Raw genomic sequence first — 13,227 nt, 5'->3', positions numbered from 1 at the left:
GGAGGAGGAAGGCAGCCAGGCTGTGGGCCCAGACCCAGCAGGCCCGAATGCACTTTGGCTTGGCTGCATTGTATTTTTTTTTACCAAACCTTCCCGTCGTCAAAAAAATTTTCACCCCGCTTTATAAATAAAGCAACCACGGGGCACAAAGTTATCAAGGTACCAACCGAACAACACACAACGCCGCCGCAGGCAAAATCCAACACACACACAAACACACAACACCCAGGTTCAGCTGTGGGCACAGCACAACAAGCCCAACATACACACACGACATGCACAACACATAAACGGCGGTGGCGGCGAAGTAGAGAAGATCTAATCCGGCTCCGGTGGTGGGGAAAGCGGTGGAGCCATCCGGAGAGCCATCACACGAAGCTGGATGATGATGGAGGTGATGGCGTCTCTCTCCCTGGGGCGGCTAAGCGGCCGCCAAAGCTACAAGTAACCAGACCATTTGAACAAAGCATCAGTAGCGCGGCGAAGAGGGATACGCTGAATCACAAGCTTATTCCTAACAGTCCACAGCGTCCAGGCAAGCACCCCAATGATCAGCCACCTAATGTGGCGAGCCGGAGGTGCTAACGCCTGGAGTTCGGCAAAAAAGGCGGGAAAGTTGTTGTGGTCCCAGCTTCCACCCACTATCTCACGGAAATAGTTCTAGAGGAACTGCGCGGATACGCAGGAGAAGAAGATATGGTTTGAGTCCTCTTCAGGCCCGCAGAGCAGGCAACGCCCATCACCAGGGCCGTTGCGTTTCATGATTCCAATCTACTTCCTTCGTTTCTAAATATAAGTCTTTTTAGACATTTCAAATGGACTACAACATACGGATGTATGTAGACATATTTTAGATTATAAATTCACTCATTTTGCTCCGTATGTAGGCACTTGTTGAAATCTCTAAAATGACTTATATTTAGAAACGGAGGGAGTATTCATCTACGATCATGCCAGTACAACAAACAGTAAAGTTACATTCAGATCCGGGACACCACCTAGCCAGGTTGTACACTGAAACAAGCCGAAGGTGTGGTGTCGTCATCACCCCCCTCCCTCCCTCGTCGGGGCTGGGCAAAACTTGTTGTTAGGAGCAGATCCATCAAAGACCACCACCAACTAAATCTCGTGAAACATACCTCCACACGGGCTCCGACGATGCTAGAAGCACCACTGAGATGGGGGCTAGGCAGGGAAAATCTTATTCCATCTTCAGGGAGACGCCGTCGTCTCACTTTCATGAGCAGAACACAAATCCTAACCGATTCAAAGAAACATCTAACAACTGAGCCTTCCCGACGACAGTGGTCGGGATCCACCACACGCCCATGGCCCTTACGCCACAGGAGATGAATTAAATCGGTGTTGCCGCCGACTGTAGGCAGGAATCCTAATCTTTTGTTCGCTTGGGAGGGGAGTAGGAAGGGGTAGGCTAGCGATCGATAGCCAACTAATTTTCCATTTTTATTGATTGATAGGCTCTTGATTTTGATTCTCTATGTCCCTCTCCGCCAAACTAATTGACAACGGGGTGATGACGATGGCACGCTTTCAGCTTGCTTCAGTGTTTGTAGTCGTCGCTAGATGGTCTATGGATTTGAATGTAATTTTTATTTTATATGATGTTCGTTATACTGCCATGATTGAAGATAAATAAATTAAAAGTTTCGCGTAGAAGAAAAGATAAGAGGAGAAGATTTTTGGACAGAGAAAGTGAGGGGACGGTAAATGGTAATCCGCGTGTTTCTTGTTATACTACAAATATCAACCACCGTTGGCTACTGTGCTTTTGGCCTTTTCTTGAGGGTCTTCTACCCTCCCCGTGGTCCACAACCACAGCAGCAAATGGCCACTCGTAAGTCCTAAACACACACCCGCAAGAATCCATATGTTTCAATGTCCGTCGACAAGTTCTTGCATGTTCGAGACCGAAAGGTCTGTCGTCCCTGGTGGAGGAGATGATGGAGATCACCAACGTGCAAGTCGGGACAGCCGAGAGATTTGGGGGAGATTGACTGGCACTTCCATCCAGAAACAACTGGAATCACGTCGCAGGGGCAGGGCCGGGCCTAAGCATTCCATGTTCCATCTTTGTTTTTCATGTTCGATGAAGCAACCATGGAATTTCAGAAACAGAAACTATTAAACCGTGAGGTAGCACTAGACACTAGGCGCACTGTTGATCACTTTTGTTTGTCTTGTGGCAGCGCAAAAGGTTGTGGATTCTGCGAGGGCAGCCGCGCATGATTAGCACCATGCCATGCTCCCTCCAATCGATGCATCCCTTTCCCTTCTGTCCCAAGGCAGCAAAGATTCCCCCGGTCACAGGACAAGCGAGGCACTAATCCAGTTCCATGCTTTCTTTTCCACTTATCCTTTTTTTATTTACAAAATTGCCAAACCCATTAAGGCACAGTGAAAGAGCGGCCAGCCAGCTATGCAACTTGGCGCATGCTGGTTGGCCACGGTGAGATTTTTTATTTTATTTTTATGGAGATTATTTTTAGAAGAGGGAAGTGAGCCTTTTTCTTTTTTTTGATAATTGTTTTCTAGTTTTTTTTAGATGGATGTGATGTTCACGTGATGCGAGATTTTCTTTAAAAAAATTAAGATGAAGGTGATGTTTTTTTATCTTTTTTTCTTTGAGATGGGAAACACATTCACAACTTTTTCTTGAGCGGGCCGCAATAACGGTGCCATCCATGACGCCTTTACGCCCGTGGCAGGTGACCTAGGTCCAGGATGTTACACGGTCGACACGCCAGATTATAGCTTCATGGGAAGTGAGGAAAGTGCCGTGGCGGAACTCAATGATGGGGAGATCGAGGCCCTTTACCAACAGTTATGCAATCCAGCGCAAGATGCAGCCTGGCTAGTTGAAGCTCCTTTCGACCATAGGCAAAGTGTCCAAGGAAAAGTGATGCCTGGAGCGCAAAGTGGCTATCGTGGATATAATCCTGACAATACTACGGGGATAGGAATGTAGAGGCAATCGTATCTACCGAAGAATGCTGATATGAGTATGCACAGGGAATTATACAGGTTCGGGCCCTGTTCGGTGGAGGTAATACCCTATTCTGTGGTGCTCTTAGCTCTTGGCGTAAGCTACAAGTCGTGAATGTTCAACCCTCAGCCCAAGTCAAAGATCGTGGATGTCGCTTAGAGGGGGGATGAATAAGCGCTTTAAATAATTACGGTTTAGGCTTGAACAAATGCGGAATAAAACTAGCGTTTAATTTGTCAAACACAAAACCTAAAACAACTAGGCTCACCTATATGCACTGATACGTCTCCAACGTATCTATAATTTTGATTGTTCCATGCTATTATATTATCTGTTTTGGATGTTTTATATGCATTATTATGCTATTTTATATTATTTCTTGGACTAACTTATTAACCTAGAGCCTAGTGCCAATTTCTGTTTTTCCTTATTTTTGAGTTTTGTAGAAAAGGAATATCAAACGGAGTCCAAACGGAATAAAACTTTACGATGATTTTTCTTGGACCAGAAGACACCTAGAGGACTTGGAGTCCAAGCCAGAAGGCCCACGAGGCGGTGACAAGGGTGGAGGCACGCCCTAGGGGGGGCTACCTTGTGGCCCCCTCGGGAGTCCCCTGACCTAGATCTTCGTCCTATATATTCACATATATTCCAAAACCCTCAGAGGCATCCACCAAAAATACTTTTCCGCCGCCGCAACCTTCTGTTCCCGTGAGATCCCATCTTGGGGCCTTTTCCAGCATCCTACCGGAGGGGGATTCGATCACGGAGGGCATCTACATCAACCCTATTGCCCTTCTGATGAAATGTGAGTAGTTTACCTGAGACCTACGGGTCCATAGCTAGTAGCTAGATAGCTTCTTCTCTCTCTTTGATTCTCAATACCATGTTCTCCTCGATGTTCTTGGAGATCTATCCAATGTAATCTTCTTTTGTGGTGTGTTTGTCGAGATTGATGAATTGTGGATTTATGATCAGCTTATCTATGAATATTATCTGAATCTTCTCTGAATTCTTTATATGCATGATTTGATATCTTTGTATGTCTCTTTGAATTATCGGTTTGGTTTAGCCAACTAGATTGGTTTTTCTTGCAATGGGAGAGGTGCTTAGTTTTAGGTTCAATCCTGCGTGATTTCACCCAGTGACAAAGTAGGGGTAGCGAGACACGTATTGCATTATTGCCATCGAGGATAAAAAGATGGATCTTTCATCATATTGCTTGAGTTTATCCCTCTACATTATGTCATCTTACTTAAGGCGTTACTGTCGGTGCGAAGGACAACACCTACGGGATCACGTGGATCCCTTCTACGGGTTGGCAGGGAAGAGGGGTAGAGCAAAGAGCGGATCTAATGATCAACATGACGGAATTTTTACCCAGGTTCGGGCCGCTGAGAAGCGTAAAACCCTAGTCCTGCTTGAGTGTATATTCTGTGTTCTTGAGCTTCATCTAGCCGCTACGCATGCAAGCTGGGCCGAGAGGTTCAAAAGTCTGAATCCTCCTCCAGTACGCCATGGGCCTCCTTTTATATGTCCAAGGGGCTGCCATAGTGGCACACAGGAGCTGTAAAGTAGTTACAGTGTCTATGTTTATCACCGGCGTCTTAGGACAAGCGCATTAAATGCACTGCTTACATGCCCCTTAGCTTTATCGGGGACGGGAGTAGAACCCGTTCCGTCCATCGCCGCCCCGCTCCGTCCTGACATGAAGGAAATATGCCCTAGAGGCAATAATAAAGTTGTTACTTATATTGCCTTATATCATGATAAATGTTTATTATTCATGTTAGAATTGTATTAACCGGAAACTTAGTACATGTGTGAATACATAGACAAACAGAGTGTCACTAGTATGCCTCTACTTGACAATCTCGTTAATCAAAGATGGTTAAGTTTCCTAGCCATGGACAAAGAGTTGTCATTTGATAAGCGGGATCACATCATTAGAGAATGATGTGATTGATTTGACCCATCCGTTAGCTTAGCACGATGATCGTTACAGTTTCATTGCTACCGCTTTCTTCATGACTTATACATGTTCCTCAGACTATGAGATTATGCAACTCCCGAATACCGGAGGAACACCTTGTGTGCTATCAAACGTCACAACGTAACTGGGTGATTATAAAGATGCTCTACAGGTGTCTCCGATGGTGTTTGTTGAGTTGGCATAGATTAAGATTAGGATTTGTCACTCCGTGTATCGGAGAGGTATCTTTGGGCCCTCTCGGTAACGCACATCACTATAAGCCTTGCAAGCATTGTGACTAATGAGTTAGTTGCGGGATGATGCATTACGGAACGAGTAAAGAGACTTGCCGGTAATGAGATTGAACTAGGTATGAGGATACCGACGATCGAATCTCGGGCAAGTAACATACCGATGACAAAGGGAACAACGTATGTTGTTATGCGGTTTGACCGATAAAGATCTTCGTAGAATATGTAGGAACCAATATGAGCATCCAGGTTCCGCTATTGGTTATTGACTGGAGATGAGTCTCGGTCATGTCTACATAGTTCTCGAACCCGTAGGGTCCACACGCTTAATGTTCTATGACGATTTGTATTATGAGTTATGTGATTTGATGACCAAAGGTTGTTCGGAGTCCCGGATGAGATCGGGGACATGACGAGGAGTCTCGAAATGTTTGAGATGTAAAGATCGATATATTGGAAGGCTATATTTGGACATCAGAAAGGTTCTGAGTGGTTCGGGTATTTATCAGAGTACCGGAGAGTTACGGGAATTCGCCGGGGAGTATATGGGCCTTATTGGGCTTTAGGGGGGAGAGAGAGAGAGGGGCTGCCTAGGGTAGGTCGCGTACCCCCCAAGGCCTAGTCCGAATTGGAGTAGGGGGAGGGGCGGTGCCCCCTCCTTCCTTCTCTTCTCTCTCCCCTTCCTTCTCTCCTACTCCTACTACATGGAAGGGGGAAATCCTACTCCCGGTGGGAGTAGGATTCCCCAAGGCGCGCCATAGTAGAGGGCCGGCCCCACCCCTCCTCCACTCCTTTATATACGAGGGAGGGGGCACCCCATAGACACACAAGTTGATCATTGATCCCTTAGCCATGTGCGGTGCCCCCACCATAATCCACCTCGGTCATATCATCGTAGTGCTTAGGCGAAGCCCTGTGACTGTAGCATCATCATCACCGTCATCACGTCATCGTGCTGACGAAGCTCTCCCTTGACACTCAGCTGGATCGAGAGTTCGTGGGACGTCAGCAAGCCGAACGTGTGCAGATCACGGAGGTGGCGTACTTTCAGTACTAGGATCGATCGATCATGAATACGTACGACTACATCAGCCGCGTTGTCATAACGCTTCCGCTTACGGTCTACAAGGGTATGTATACAACACTCTCCCCTCTCGTTGCTATGCATCACCATGATCTTGCGTGTGCGTAGGAAATTTTTGAAATTACTGCATTCCCAAGAGTGGCATCCGAGCCAGGTCTATGCGTAGATGTTATATGCACGAGTAGAACACAAAGGAGTTGTGGGCGTGGGTACATACATATTTCTTGCAGTTACTAGTTGATTCTTGATTCGGCGGTATTGTTGGATGAAGCGGCTCAGACCGACATTACGCGTACGCTTACGCGAGACTGGTTCTACCGACGTGCTTCGCACACAGGTGGTTAGTGGGTGTCTGTTTCTCCAACTTTAGTTGAATCGGATTCAATGAACAGGGTTCTTTCTGAAGATCAAAAAGCAATCACTATACCGCATTGTGGTTTTTGATGCGTAGGTAAGAACAGTTCTTGCTCAGCCCGTAGCAGCCACGTAAAACTTGCAACAACAAAGTAGAGGACGTCTAACTTGTTTTTGCAGGGCATGTTGTGATGTGATATGGTCAAGACGTGATGAGATATAAGAGATGATCATGTTTTGTTAAAGTTATCGGCAACTGGCAGGAGCCTTATGGTTGTCTCTTCATTGCATAAGATGCAAGCGCCATATAATTGCTTTACTTTATCGTTATGCGATAGCAATAGTTGCAAAAGCAATAGTTGGTGAGACAACCATGTGACGACATGTTGATAGAGATCAAGATGATGGCGATCATGGTGTCATGGCGGTGATGATAGAGATCATGACGGTGTTTTGGATATGGAGATCAAAGGCACAAGATGATGATGGCCATATCATGTCACATATTTTGATTGCATGTGATGTTTATCCTTTATGTATCTTATTTTGCTTAGTTCGGCGGTAGCATTATAAGATGATCTCTCACTAAATTTCAAGGTATAAGTGTTCTCTCTGAGTATGCACCGTTGCTACAGTTCGTCGTGCCGAGACACCACGTGATGATCGGGTGTGATAAGCTCTACGTTCACATACAATGGGTGCAAGCCAGTTTTGCACACGCGGAATACTCGGGTTAAACTTCACGATCCTAGCATATGCGGATATGGCCTCGGAATACTGGAGACTGAAAGGCCGAGCGTGAATCATATAGTAGATATGATCAACATAGTGACGTTCACCATTGAGAACTACTCCATCTCATGTGATGATCGGACATGGTTTAGTTGATTTGGATCACGTGATCATTTATATGACTAGAGGGATGTCTATCTAAGTGGGAGTTCTTAAGTAATATGATTAATTAAACTTTAATTTATCATGAACTTAGTCCTGGTAGTATTTGCATAACTATGTTGTAGATCAATAGCTCGTGATGTAGCTCCCTGTTTATTTTTCATATGTTCATAGAGAAAAACTATGTTGAAAGATGATAGTAGCAATGATGCGGACTGGGTCCGTGATCTGAGGATTATCCTCATTGCTGCACAGAAGAATTATGTCCTTGATGCACCGCTAGGTGACGGACCTATTGCAGGAGCAGATGCAAACGTTATGAACGTTTGGCAAAGCTCGGTATGATGACTACTTGATAGTTTAGTGCACCATGCTTTACGACTTAGAACCGGGACTTCAAAAAATGCTTTGAACACCACAGAGCATATAAGATGTTCCAAGAGCTGAAATTTGTATTTCAGACTCATGCCCGAGTTGAGAGGTATGAGACCTCCGACAAGTGTTTTGCCTACAAGATGGAAGAGAATAGCTCAACCAGTGAGCATGTGCTCAGAAGGTCTGAGTACTACAATCGCCTGAATCAAGTGGGAGTTAATCTTCCAGATAAGATAGTGATTGACAGAGTTCTCTAGTCACTATCGCCAAGTTACTGGAACTTCGTGATCAACTATAATATGTAAGGGATGATGAAAACAATTCCCGAGCTCTTTGCGATGCTGAAATTAGTCAAGGTAGAAATCAAGAAAAGCATCAAGTGTTGATGGTTGACAAGGCCACTAGTTTCAAGTAAAAGGGCAAGGGAAAGAAAGGGAACTTCAAGAAGAATGGCAAGCAAGTTGCCACTCCCATGAAGAAGCCCATGCTAGACCCAAGCCTGAAACTGAGTGCTTCTACTGCAAAGGAAATGGTCACTGGAAGTGGAACTGCCCTAGATACTTGGCGGATAAGAAGGATGGCAAAGTGAACAAAGGTATATTTGATATACATGTTATTGATGTGTAATTTACTAGTGTTTATAGCAACCCCTCAGTATTTGATACTGGTTTAGTTGCTAAGAGTAGTAACTCGAAACGGGAGTTGCAAAATAAACAGAGACTAGTTAAGGGCGAAGTGATGATGTGAGTTGGAAGTGATTCCAAGATTGATAGGATTACCATCGCACACTCCCTTTACCTTCAGGATTAGTGTTGAACCTAAAACAAATGTTATTTGGTGTTTGCGTTGAGCATAATATGATTGGATCATGTTTATTACAATATGGTTATTCATTTAAGACAAAGAATAATTGTTATTCTATTTACATGAATAAAACCTTCTAAGGTCATACACCCAAGGTGAATGGTTTATTGAATCTCGATCTTAGTGATACACATATTCATAATATTGAGGCCAAAAGATGCAAAGTTAATAATGATAGTGCAACTTATATGTGGCACTGCCGTTTAGGTCATATTGGTGTAAAGCGCATGAAGAAACTCCATGCTGATGGGCTTTTGGAATCACTTGATTATGAATCATTTGATGCTTGCGAACAATGCCTCATGGGCAAGATGACTAAAACTCCGTTTTCTAGAATAATGGAGCAAGCAACTGACTTATTGGAAATAATACATACTGATGTATGCAATCAGATGAGTGCTGAGGCTCGCGGCGGGTATTGTTATTTTCTGACCTTCACAGATGATTTGAGTAGATATGGGTATATCTACTTGATGAAACATAAATATGAAATATTTGAAAAGTTCAAAGAATTTCAGAGTGAAGTAGAAAATCATCGTAACAAGAAAATAAAGTTTCTGTGATCTGATCATGGAGGAGAATATTTGAGTTACGAGTTTGGTCTTCATTTGAAACAATGCGGAATAGTTTCGCAACTCATGCCACCTGGAACACCACAGCGTAATGGTGTGTCCGAACGTCATAACCGTACTTTATTAGATATGGTGCGATCTATGATGTCTCTTACCGATTTATCACTATCGTTTTGGGGTTATGCATTAGAGACAGCTGCATTCATGTTAAATAGGGCACCATCTAAATCCGTTGAGACGACACCATATGAATTGTGGTTTAGCAAGAAACCTAAGCTGTCATTTCTTAAATTTTGGGGATATGATGCTTATGTGAAAAAGTTTCAACCTGACAAGCTCGAACCCAAATCGAAGAAATACATCTTCATAGGATACCCAAAGGAAACTGTTGGGTACACCTTCTATCACAGATCCGAAGGCAAGATATTCGTTGCTAAGAATGGGTCCTTTCTAGAGAAGAAGTTTCTCTTGAAAGAAGTGAGTGGGAGGAATGTAGAACCTAATGAGGTAATTGTACCTTCTCCCGAATTGGAAAGTAGTTCATCATAGAAATCAGTTCCAGTGATTACTACACCAATTAGTGAGGAAGCTAATGATGATGATCATGAAACTTCAGATCAAGTTACTACCGAGCCTCGTAGGTCAACCAGAGTACGGTCCGCACTAGAGTGGTACGGTAATCCTGTTCTGGAAGTCATGTTACTAGACCATGACAAACCTACGAACTATGAGGAAGCGATGATGAGCCCAGATTCCGCAAAATGGCTTGAGGCCATGAAATCAGAGATGGGATCATGTATGAGAACAAAGTATGGACTTTGATTGACTTGCCCGATGATCGCGAGTCATTGAGAATAAATGGATCTTTAAGAGGAAGATAGACGCTGATAGTAGTGTTACTATCTACAAAGCTCGAATTGTCGCAAAATGTTTTCGACAAGATCAAGGTGTTGACTATGATGAGATTTTCTCACTCGTATCGATGCTTGAAAGTCTGTCCGAATCATGTTAGCAGTTGCCGCATTTTATGAAATCTGGCAAATGGATGTCAGAACTGCATTCCTTAATGGATTTCTAACAGAAGAGTTGTATATGATGCAACTAGAAGGTTTTGTCAATCCTAAAGGTGCTAACAAAGTGAGCAAGCTCCAGCGATCCATTTATGGACTGGTGCAAGCATCTCGGAGTTGGAATATATGCTTTGATAAAGTGATCAAAGCATATGGTTCTATACAGACTTGCGGTGAAGCCTGTATTTACAAGAAAGTGAGTCGGAGCACTACATCATTTCTGATAAGTATATGTGAATGACATATTGTTGATCGAAAATAATGTAGAATTTTCTGGAAAGCATAAAGGAGTGTTTGAAAGGAGTTTTTCAAAGAAAGACCTCGGTGTAGATACTTACATATTGAGGATCAAGATCTATAGAGATAGATCAAGACACTTGATATATTTTCAATGAGTACATACCTTGACAAGATTTTGAAGTAGTTCAAAATAGAACAGTCAAAGAAGGAGTTCTTGCCTGTGTTGCAAGGTGTGATGTTGAGTAAAGACTCAAAACCGGACCATGGCAGAAAATGGAAAGAGAATGAAAAGTCATTCCCTATGCCTCAGTCATAGGTTCTATAAAATATGATATGTTTTGTACTAGACTATTGTGTACCTGACCATAGGTTTGGCAAGATGGTACAATAGTGATCCATGAGTGGATCACTGGATAGCGGTCAAAAATATCCTTAGTGGAATAAGGAAATGTTTCTCGGTTATGAAGGTGACAAAGAGTTCGTCGTAAAGAGTTAGGTCGATGCAAGCTTTTGACACCGATCTAGATGACTCTAAGTCTCGATCTAGATACATATTGAAAGTGGGAGCAATTAGATAGAGTAGCTCCATGCAGAGTATTGTAGACATAGAAAATTTGCAAAATACATACGGCTCTGGATGTGGCAGACCCGTTGACTAAATATTTTTCACAAGAAAAACATGATCATTCTTTGGGTGTTAATCACATGGCGATGTGAACTAGATTATCGACTCTAGTAAACCCTTTGGGTGTTAGTCACATGGAGACGTGAACTAATCACATAAATATATGAACTATTGGTGTTAAATCACATGACGATGTGAACTAGATTATTGACTCTAGTGCAAGTGGGAGACTGAAGGGAATATGCCCTAGAGGCAATAATAAAGTTGTTATTTATATTTCCTTATATCATGATAAATGTTTATTATTCATGCTAGAATTGTATTAACCGGAAACTTAGTACATGTGTGAATACATAGACAAACAGAGTGTCACTAGTATGCCTCTACTTGACTATCTCGTTAATCAAAGATGGTTAAGTTTCCTAGCCATGGACAAAGAGTTGTCATTTGATAAGCGGGATCACATCATTAGAGAATGACGTGATTGACTTGACCCATCCGTTAGCTTAGCACGATGATCGTTACAGTTTCATTGCTGCTGCTTTCTTCATGACTTATACATGTTCCTTAGACTATGAGATTATGCAACTCCCGAATACTGGAGGAACACCTTGTGTGCTATCAAACGTCACAACATAACTGGGTGATTATAAAGATGCTCTACAGGTGTCTCCGATGGTGTTTGTTGAGTTGGCATAGATTAAGATTAGGATTTGTCACTCCGTGTATCGGAGAGGTATCTCTGGGCCCTCTCGGTAGTGCACATCACTATAAGCCTTGCAAGCATTGTGAATAATGAGTTAGTTGCAGGATGATGCATTACGAAACGAATAAAGAGACTTGTCGGTAATGAGATTGAACTAGGTATGAGGATACCGACGATCGAATCTCGGGCAAGTAACATAGCGATGACAAAGGGACCAATGTATGTTGTTATGTGGTTTGACCAATAAAGATCTTCGTAGAATATGTAGGAACCAATATGAGCATCCAGGTTCCGCTATTGGTTATTGATTGGAGATGAGTCTCGGTCATGTCTACATAGTTCTCGAACCCGTAGGGTCCGCACGCTTAACGTTCTATGACGATTTATATTATGGGTTATGTGATTTGATGACCGAAGGTTGTTCGGAGTCCCGGATGAGATCGGGGACATGACGAGGGGTCTCGAAATGTTCAAGATGTAAAGATCGATATATTGGAAGGCTATATTCGGACATCGGAAAGGTTATGAGTGGTTCGGGTATTTATCGGAGTACCGGAGAGTTACGGGAATTCTCCGAGGAGTATATGGACCTTATTGGGCTTTAGGGGAGAGAGAGGGGCTGCCTAGGGCAGGCCGCATGCCCCCCAAGGCCTAGTCCGAATTGGACTAGGGGGAGGTGCAGCGCCCTCTCCTTACTTCTCTTCTCTCTTCCCCTTCCTTCTCTCCTACTCCTACTACATGGAAGGGGGAATCCTACTCCCGATGGGAGTAGGACTCCCCAGGGCGCGCCATAGTAGAGGGCCGGCCCCTCCCCTCCTCCACTCCTTTATATACGGGGGGGGGGGGGCACCCCATAGACACACAAGTTGAACGATAATCCCTTAGCCGTGTGCGGTGCCCCCCTCCACCATAATCCACCTCGGTCATATCATCGTAGTGCTTAGGCGAAGCCCTGCGACAGTAGCATCATCATCACCGTCATCACGTCGTTGTGCTGACGAAGCTCTCCCTCGACACTTAGCTAGATCGAGAGTTTGTGGGGCGTCACCGAGCCGAACGTGTGCAGATCACGGAGGTGCCGTACTTTCGGTACTAGGATCAGTCGATCGTGAAGACGTACGACTACATCAACCGCGTTGTCATAACGCTTCTGTTGGGGAACGTAGCAGAATTTTAAAATTTTCTATGCATCACCAAGATCAATCTATGGAGTCAC

The sequence above is a fragment of the Triticum aestivum genome, chromosome 7A, assembly GCF_018294505.1.
Source record: "Triticum aestivum cultivar Chinese Spring chromosome 7A, IWGSC CS RefSeq v2.1, whole genome shotgun sequence".
Lineage (NCBI taxonomy): Eukaryota > Viridiplantae > Streptophyta > Magnoliopsida > Poales > Poaceae > Triticum > Triticum aestivum.
This window is presented reverse-complemented; position numbering follows the sequence as displayed.